A 10,717-nucleotide genomic window follows, 5' to 3' on the forward strand; every position below is an offset into this window, starting at 1 on the left:
CCGCAGGGATCGGTGCTGGGACCCTTGCTGTTTGTAGTATACATTAATGATTTAGACGTGAATATAGGAGGTATGATCAGTAAGTTTGCAGATGACACGAAAATTGGTGGTGTCGTAAATAGTGAGGAGGAAAGCCTTAGATTACAGGACGATATAGATGGGCTGGTAAGATGGGCAGAGCAATGGCAAATGGAATTTAATCCTGAGAAGTGTGAGGTGATGCATTTTGGGAGGACTAACAAGGCAAGGGAATATACAATGGATGGTAGGACCCTAGGAAGTACATTGGGTCAGAGGGACCTTGGTGTACTTGTCCATAGATCACTGAAGGCAGCAGCACAGATAGATAAGGTGGTTAGGAAGGCATATGGGATACTTGCCTTTATTAGCCGAGGCATAGAATATAAGAGCAGGGAGGTTATGATGGAGCTGTATAAAATGCTAGTTAGGCCACAGCTGGAGTACTGTGTAGAGTTCTGGGCACCACACTATAGGAAGGATGTGATTGCACTGGAGAGGGTGCAGAGGAGATTCACCAGGATGTTGCCTGGGCTGGAGCATTTCAGCTATGAAGAGAGACTGAAAAGGCTAGGGTTGTTTTCCTTAGAGCAGAGAAGGCTGAGGGGGGACATAATTGAGGTATGCAAAATTATGAGGGGCATTGATAGGTTAGATAGGCAGAAACTTTTTCCCTTAGCGGAGGGGTCACTAACCAGGGGGCACAGATTTAAGGTAAGGGGCAGGAGGTTTCGAGGGGATTTGAAGAAAAGTTTTTTCACCCAGAGGGTGGTTGGAATCTGAAACACACTGCCTGAAGAGGTGGTACAGGCAGGAACCCTCACAACATTTAAGAAGTATTTCGATGAGCACTTGAAACGCCATAGCATACAAGGCTACGGGCCAAGTGCTGAAAAATGGGAGTAGAATAGATAGGTGTTTGATGGCCGACAGACATGATGGACCGAAGGGCTTGTTTCTGTGCTGTATGACTCTATGTCTCTATGAGTAATTTCCCAAAAACAGATGTTAGATTTTTGATTTACAGCACAGAGATACAGCACTGAAACAGGCCCTTCGGCCCACCAAGTCTGTGCCGACCATCAACCACCCATATATACTAATCCTACTCTAATCCCATATTCCTACCACATCCTCACCTGTCCCTATAATCCCCTACCACCGACCTATACGAGGGGCAATTTATAATGGCCAATTTACCCATCAACCTGCAAGTCTTTTGGCTGTGGGAGGAAACCGGAGCACCCGGAGGAAACCCACGCAGACACAGGGAGAACTTGCAAACTCCACACAGGCAGTACCCAGAATTGAACCCGGGTCGCTGGAGCTGTGAGGCTGCGGTGCTAACCACTGCGCCACTGTGCCGCCCTAGGCTAACTAGTCTATAATTCCCCAGTTCCCGTCCCTCACTTTCTGTTGCTAACTGTCTGTTTTCAATCCTATTTGAATTGTTTGCAAGGGGAAAGCAAGGGAATGGTTGAATAGAGGCAGTGGTTGCAAGAGACAGAGGGCAGAAGGGAGAGAGAGATAGACTGCAGAAGGAGAGAGAGGAGGGCAGTCAGAAAGACAGACTGCAGAGGGAGAGAGAGGAGGGCAGTCAGAGAGACAGACTGCAGAAGGAGAGAGAGGAGGGCAGTCAGAGAGACAGACTGCAGAAGGAGAGAGAGGGGGGTAGTCAGAGAGACAGACTGCAGAAAGAGAGAGAGGAGGGCAGTCAGAGAGACAGACTGCAGAAAGAGAGAGAGGGGGGCAGTCAGAGAGACAGACTGCAGAGAGAAAGAGAGGAGGGCAGTCAGAGAGACAGACTGCAGAAGGAGAGAGAGGGGGGCAGTCGGAGAGACAGACTGTAGAAGGAGAGGAGGGCAGTCAGAGAGACAGACTGCAGAAAGAGAGAGAGGAGGGCAGTCAGAGAGACAGACTGTAGAAGGAGAGGAGGGCAGTCAGAGAGACAGACTGCAGAAAGAGAGAGAGGAGGGCAGTCAGAGAGACAGACTGCAGAAGGAGAGAGAGGAGGGCAGTCAGAGAGACAGACTGCAGAAGGAGAGAGAGGAGGGCAGTCAGAGAGACAGACTGCAGAAGGAGAGAGAGGAGGGCAGTCAGAGAGACAGACTGCAGAGAGAGAGAGAGAGGAGGGCAGTCAGAGAGACAGACTGCAGAGAGAGAGAGAGAGGAGGGCAGTCAGAGAGACAGACTGCAGAAAGAGGGAGAGGGGGGCAGTCAGAGAGACAGACTGCAGAAGGAGAGAGAGGAGGGCAGTCAGAGAGACAGACTGCAGAAAGAGGGAGAGGGGGGCAGTCCGAGAGACAGACTGCAGAAGGAGAGAGAGGAGGGCAGTCAGAGAGACAGACTGCAGAAGGAGAGAGAGGAGGGCAGTCAGAGAGACAGACTGCAGAAGGAGAGAGAGGAGGGCAGTCAGAGAGACAGACTGCAGAAGGAGAGAGAGGCAGAATACCTGTCAATACGAGGGACTGTTCGGGTGGGTAGAACCACAGTCTTTGAATATCATTCTGGACAATTTTTAAAGGTCAGTTAGGGAAAAAAGAACAGACATCAAACAGTGCACCTAAAAGCAGATCACTGGATAGAGTAGAGAACAAGGATAACTTTCATTTACCAGCACCTAAGTGTATGAGCACGTGGTTAGGGGAAGATTTTCAAATAGCACAATAGCTAAAATAGCTCTTGCAGACTGTACGTCAACATTTAAGATTAGATTGGAGAGGTGAAAGAAGGAAAAGACATTAAGGGACATGGGAACAGCATGGGTAAATGTGATCAGAAATATTTGCTCTCGTAAAGGGTAAATACCAGTATAGACTGATTGGATCAAACTGATATTTCAGTGTTGTAACTTCTAAGTATTACTATGAAAATAAATAACAAGGGACATTGGAAGGTGCTCTATAAAAGCAACTAGAGATCCACTAGTGTTTCCCTTCAGCATGTACCTGCTCAGTGTCTGAGGAACACCCAAACTGATTGTAAACACATCCCAGTGTGGTTCTGAGCTTTAGGGATGAGGAGCCATTGCTCAGTCTGTGGTGAGTGAGCCAACAGCAATGGGGGATCATCATTAACCTCAGCACTCGACTGTAGGGAGGGAGGGATATTCATCCAGGATTCCTGCTCCTGATCACTGTACAGTGACTTGTACAGGAAAGCAAGTGCAGGGACACCTAGTGAGACCCGGGCTGGATGATGCCACCATATCCAGAGGCCTGCCAAGTGTAGGATGATGTTTAAATAACCAGAGGAGGTAGCAAAAACTGGCAATACCGAAGGAACTATGCCTCATTGCAAGGCAACTTGGGGAAAGAAATGTATATTTTTGAAAAAGGCAAATGCCCAAATGTACTGAGTAAATCAGTATTTGATTCTTTGTGATTTAGGTGAATAAGTTGTGTTGGGTGGGAAGAGGGTGAATGGGTAGTCATCATGCATCAGAGGAAACAAAGTACTCAGTACCAACTGCAGACAGCTTCTCTTTGAAGGTAAAACAAACACATTTTCATTTTCTCATGACTTACAACTCTGGAATGGAATGCTGATGGATCACTGGGTCCATGCACAGGAACTGCTCCAAGAAACTGCAGTAGATAATGTAGATCAACATGAGCGTGGAGCCTATTTCTGTCCCTCTTTCTCCAAACAACAACTGTGTCCCAAACAGGCAGAGGCTGCTGCATCAGATAAGGTATTTGTTAAAAGTGACAGACAAGTCTTTGGGAAAAAGCATTTGAAAACTTTTTCTTTATTGAGAGTCAGATCAATTTGGCTCCCAACATTGAATTGACCATGTGCAAACAGCACTGGGTTAGTGTAGGGCACTAAACAAGCTCGTGTATACAGGACAGTGGGATTACTCTACACAGAAGTGGCTACACTGCATCCCCCATAGCATAGAGTGTGGGGACAATGTACAGACTGGAGGGGGAGGGGGGGACCTGAACTGTGCACAAGACATGAGAGATTACATAACACACAGCAACTGTGTCTGCTCATCTGACCCATTATTTGCGGAGGGGATTTTGAAAAAACTCTTCCTATTTCTCTCCTCCACAGGGAAGCTGGGTGCCTGGTGATTACACACATTACTGCTGTGGTGAACCAGATTGTCACATCAGCAAACTCCACTTCCCTTTTCCAATCTTCTTCAAATCACTAACGAATCTGACCCTATAAAAAACAATCTACTTCAATGGGCTTGAGGATACTGCACACGCCACCCCCCTACCCCCATTCCCACCCCTGGATCCAATCCCCACCCCCACCCCCTATCCCCATTCCCACCCCTGCATCCGATCCCCACCCCCACCCCCTATCCCCATTCCCACCCCTGCATCTGATCCCCACCCCCACTCCCTATCCCCATTCCCACCCCTGCATCCGATCCCCACCCCCACCCCCTATACCCATTCCCACCCCTGCATCCGATCCCCACCCCCACCCCCTATACCCACCCCCACCCCCTATACCCATTCCCACCCCTGCATCCGATCCCCACCCCCACTCCCTATCCCCATCCCCATCCCTGCATCCGATCCCCACCCCCACCTCCTATACCCATTCGCACCCCTGCATCCGATCCCCACCCCCTATCCCCATTCCCACACCTTACCCCCTTCCCACCCCTGCATCCGATCCACAACCTATCCCCATTCCCACCCCTGCATCCGATCCCCACCCCCACCCCCACCCCCACCCCCTATACCCATTCCCACCCCTGCATCCGATCCCCACCCCCACTCCCTATCCCCATTCCCACCCCTGCATCCGATCCCCACCCCCACCCCCTATACCCATTCCCACCCGTGCATCCGATCCCCACCCCCACCCCCATCCCCACACCTTATCCCCTTCCCACCCCTGCATCCGATCCACAACCTATCCCCATTCCCACCCCTGCATCCGATCCCCACCCCCACACCACCCCTCCATTCCCTTAAGAGTTTTGTACACTTTATTGAGCTCAGTTTTGAATATACTCAACAACTGAGCACCCATAGCCCTATGGAGTAGAGAATTCCAAAGATAAAGTTAGGGCAATCCCAGCTGCTACAAAGGAAGAGAAAGGGCCAATCACTGAACTGCTTTTATACTTTTTATTCCTTCCTTATACAAGGGAAAGAGAGGCAAAGGGTTCAGCAAGTGTGAATCAGATTCGGTTACTCTAGTATCTAGCATCTCAATCCACACAGATTTACAAGAGGACATCAATGGTGACTTGGGTGCCAGGAGAATTTAAGGCTTCTAATTCAAAGGGTTCTTGAATGCATTGCCTTTGTAGGGACAGGGACAACATCTCCCAATGAGAATCAGCAGCTGCAAAAGCTCCTTCAACCTTGGCTGCAATAAATGTCTTTTCCATTATGCAAAACTTGGAGAGAGATGAAAAAACACTGCATTCAAAATTCAATTAAAAGAGCTTTTCAGACAAGCAAACTTTTAAGCCAGAACAACATGAATAAAATTCTAATGAGAAACAAAAGCTCATTGGTAAACCAAACAGATCTGTTGGAACATGCTTTTGATAGCCAATTTACATTGCCTGGAGCTTACACCTCTGGACAAGGCCAAATAGACAAGCTTCAACAGGAATACCCAGTTACTGCACAAGAACCAGCAGCTTTCCAAATAGAAAAATTGTTAACATTTGCTCAAGCTTAATTTGTTTTGCAAGTAGGATGGCCAACAGTTGAGGGTGTGGTAACTACATGATACGTGGCTGATCAAAATTTACTCTTCCTCCCACGCTTACAGCCAGCCTATCCGCCTTCAGTCAGCAGGAAAAATCCTTTCCATATTTATGTCAACATTCCTCTTCAAAGGTCAAGAAACTGCCTACAAACCTTAATATATTTTCTTTATTCTTAGGAAATGGGCATTGCTAGCAAGACTGGCATTTATTGCCTGTCTCACCTTCTTGAACCACTGCAGTTTGTGTACTGAAGGTGCAACCACAGTGCTGTCAGGTATCTAGATCCAGGATTTCAATGCAGTGACAATATATGCCCAAGTCAGAATGGTGTGTGACTTGTAGGTAATGGAGTTCCCATCGCACCTACTGTTCGTGTTCCTAGGTGGTGGAGCTCACTGGTTTGGGAGGAGGTGTGGGTGTGGAGAGAATGGATGTTTAAACTGGTGGATGGTTAGAGCCAATCCACAGAATTAACATGGACTTTGGTAAAATGCAGCCAAAGACAGCAAGGAAAATCTGCAACAAAATAATGGGCAATCTTTCAGGAAGAGATGTTTCAGGTACAGGTTAGGTATATTCCAACAAGAGGGAAAGGTAAGGAAACCAAAGCCAGGTCTCCCTGGATGATGAGGGAGTTGGAGAATATGATGAAACAAAAAAGAGGGTGTATGATGCATTTCAGGTGAGTTCAAGTGAGAACCAGGTACAATAAATTGGGGAGAAGTGAAGAGGAAAATATGATGAGAAAAGAGAGAATGAGAATAGAATGACAGTTAACATAAAAATCACCCCAAAGATATTCTACTGGCATGTAAATAGTAAACGAGTAGTAAGGGGTGGGGGTGGGGGTGGGGGTGGGGTCTATTAGGGTCAGAGAAGGTGATATATGTTTAGAGGCACAAGGCAAGGATAGCGTACTTAGTACTTTGTATTGGTGTTTACTAAGGAAGAGGATGCTGACAAAATATCAGTAGAAGCAGAGATGGTAGAGGTAATGGATGGGGTGAAAATTGAGAAACATGAGGTACTGGAAAGGCTGGCTATAGGTCGTCTGGTCCGGATGTTAAAGGAAGTGGGGGTGGAAATTGCAGAAGAGCTTGTCATAATCTTCCAGTTTTCCCTGGATACCGGGGTGGGTGCCAGAGGATTAGAGAGTGGCAAATAGGACACCATTATTCAAGAAAGGGCATAAGACAGTCTTAGTAACTACAAGCCCATCAGTGGTGGGTAAAGTTTTAGAAACAACAATCATGGGAAAAAAAGAATCAACATGCACTTGGAGACATTTGAACTAATTAAGGAGAGCCAGCAGGGACTTGTAAAAGGCAGATCATGAAATTTTTGATAACATAACAGCGAGGCTAGATGAAGGCAATTTATGTTGTCTATTTAGATTAAGCAAGCATTTGTCAAAGTACCACATAAAAGGCTGGTTAACAAAATTGAACTTCCTGGAATAGGAGGATCAGCGTTAGCTTGGATAAAAAATTGGCTTAAGGACAGAAACAGCGAGTCGTGGTAAATGGTTATTTTCCAGACTGGAAGATGGTAGACAATGGCGTTCCCCAAGGGTCAGTGGTAGGACCGCTGCTTATAAATGATTTGGATATTGGAAGAAGAAATTTCAAGATTTGCCATTGATACCAAACTTGCAGGAGTGCTGGTGAGATGATACAAATCAACTGCAACAGAATATAGATAGGCTAGCAGAATAGAAACAAAAAAAATAATAGGCCATTCGGCTCTTCGGGCCTGCTCTGCCATTCAAAAAAGATCATGGCTGATCTTCTAATTCAGTATCCTGTTCACGCTTTCTCCCCACATCACCTGATACCTTTGGCATTAAGGATGTGTCAACAAGTGGCAAATTGAATTTAATAAAGTGTGAGGTGATGCATTTTGGCAAATGGGACAAGAGGCCATATAGACTTAATAGAACATAGAACAGTACAGCACAGTACAGGCCCTTCGGCCCACGATGTTGTGCCGAAACTTTAACCTACTCTAAGATCAAACTACCTACCTACCCTTCATTCTACTATCATCCATGTACCTATCCAAGAGTCGCTTAAATGCCCCTAATGTATCTGCTTCTATCACCGCTGGCAGCGCATTCCACGCACCCACCACTCTCTGTGTAAAGAACCTACCTCTGACATCTCCCCGAAACCTTCCTCCAATCACCCTAAAATTATGCCCCCTGGTGATAGCCCTTTCCATCCTGGGAAAAAGTCTCTGACTATCCACTCTATCTATGCCTCTCATCATCTTGTACCCCTCTATCAAGTCACCTCTCATCCTTCTTCGCTCCAATGAGAAATGCCCTAGCACCCTCAACCTTTCTTCGTAGGACATGCCCTCCAGTCCAGGCAGCATCCTGGTAAATCTCCTCTGGACCCTCTCTAAAGCTTCCACATCCTTCCTGTAATGAGGCGACCAAAACTGAACACAATATTCCAAGTGTGGTCGAACCAGGGCCTTATAGAGCTGCAGCATAACCTCGCGGCTCTTAAACTCAATCCCCCTGTTAATGAAAGCCAACACACCATACGCCTTCTTAACAACCCTATCAACTTGGGTGGCAACTTTGAGCGATCTATCGACATGGACCCCAAGATCCCCCTGTTCCTCCACACTACCAAGAATCCTGTCTTTAAGCCTGTATTCTGCATTCAAATTCGACCTTCCAAAATGAATCACTTCACACTTTTCCAGGTTGAACTCCATCTGCCACTTCTCAGCCCAGCTCTGCATCCTGTCAATGTCCCGTTGCAACCTACAACAGCCCTCCACACTATCCACAACTCCAGCAACCTTCGTTTCATCGACAAACTTCCTAACCCAGCCTTCCACTTCCTCATCCAAGTCATTTATAAAAATCACAAAGAGCAGAGGTCCCAGAAGAGATCCTTGTGGAACACCGCTGGTCACCGAGCTCCATGCTGAATACTTTCCATCTACTACCACCCTCTGACTTCTATGGGCCAGCCAATTTTGTATCCAGACAGCCAACTTTCCCTGAATCCCATGCCTCCTTACTTTCTGAATAAGCCTACCATGGGGAACCTTATCAAACGCCTTGCTAAAATCCATATACACCACATCCACTGCTCCTCCTTCATCAATGTGTTTTGTCACATCTTCAAAGAATTCAATAAGGCTTGTGAGGCATGACCTGCCCCTCACAAAGCCATGCTGACTGTCTCTAATCAAACCATGCTTTTCCAAATAATCATAAATCCTGTCTCTCAGAATCCTCTCCAATAACTTGCCCACTACCGACATAAGACTGACTGGTCTATAATTCCCAGGGTTATCCCTATTCCCTTTCTTAAACAAGGGAACATTTGCCACCCTCCAATCATCCGGTACTACTCCAGTGGACAGTGAAGACGCAAAGATCATCGCCAAAGGCGCAGCAATCTCTTCCCTCGCTTCCCGTAATATCCTTGGGTATATCCCGTCTGGCCCCGGGGACTTATCTGTCCTCATATCATTCAAAATTTCCAGCACATCCTCCCTCTTAACCTCAACCTGTTCGGGCATATCAGCCTGTTCCACGCTGTGCTCAAACGACCAGGTTCCTCTCAGTAGTGAATACTGAAGCAAAGTATTCATTTAGGACCTCCCCTACCTCCTCCGACTCCAGGCACAAGTTCCCTCCACTATCCCTGATCGGCCCTAACCTCACTCTGGCCATCCTCTTGTTCCTCACATAAGTGTAGAACGCCTTGGGATTTTCCTTAATCCTACCTGCCAAGACTTTTTCATGTCCCCTTCTAGCTCTCCTAAGTCCATTCTTCAGTTCCTTCCTGGCTACCTTGTAACCCTCTAGAGCCCTGTTTGATCCTTGCTTCCTCACCCTTAAGTAAGCTTCCTTCTTCCTCTGGACTAGCTATTCCACCTCTCTTGCCATCCAAGGTTCCTTCACCCTACCATCCCTTCCCTGCCTCATCGGGACAAACCTACCCAGCAGTCGCAGCAAGTGCTCCCTAAACAACCTCCACATTTCTGTCGTGTATTTCCCCGAGAACATCTGTTCCCAATTTATGCTCCCCAGTTCCTGCCTAGTAGCATTGTAATTCCCCCTCCCCCAATTAAATATTTTCCCATCCCGTCTGCTCCTGTCCCTCTCCATGACTATAGTAAAGGTCAGGGTGTTGTGATCACTATCACCGAAATGCTCTCCCACCGATAGATCTGCCACCTGGCCTGGTTCGTTGCCAAGCACCAAGTCCAACATAGTCTCCCCTCTAGTCAGCCTATCTACATATTGAGTCAGAAAACCTTCCTGGACACACCTGACAAAAACTGCTCCATCCAAACTATTTGCACTAAGGAGGTTCCAATCAATATTAGGGAAGTTGAAGTCACAACCCTGTTACTTCTGCACCTTTCCAAAATCTGCCTCCCAATCTGTTCCTCCGTGTCTCTGTTGCTATTGGGGGGTCTATAGAAAACTCCCAACAAAGTGACTGCTCCTTTCCTGTTTCTGACTTCCACCCATAATGACTCAGTAGACAAACCCTCCTCGACGACCTCCCTTTCTGCAGCTGTGATACTATCCCTGATTAGCAATGCCACTCCCCCACCTCTTTTACCTCCCTCCCTATTCCTTTTGAAACATCTAAACCCCGGAACATCCAACATCCATTCCTGCCCCTGTGATATCCAAGTCTCCGTAATGGCCACAACATCGTAGCTCCAAGTACTGATCCATGCTCTAAGTTCATCACCCTTATTCCTGACACTTCTTGCGTTAAAATAGACACTTCAACCCATCATACTGGCTGCAACTTTGCCCTGTCAACTGTCTAACCTTCCTCACAGACTCTCTGCACTCGGTATCTGCCTGTTCAACAGCTACCCCATCCACTGATCCGTGACTCCGGTACAGTTCTCTGATTCTCTGGTACAGTTCTAAAGAGTGTGCAGAGACAGAGGGACCTGGGGATGTGCATCCATCTTTGAAAGTGGCAGGACATATTGGGAGTTGTCAGC

This window comes from Heterodontus francisci, chromosome 35 (genome assembly GCF_036365525.1).
Source record: "Heterodontus francisci isolate sHetFra1 chromosome 35, sHetFra1.hap1, whole genome shotgun sequence".
NCBI classification, from domain to species: domain Eukaryota; kingdom Metazoa; phylum Chordata; class Chondrichthyes; order Heterodontiformes; family Heterodontidae; genus Heterodontus; species Heterodontus francisci.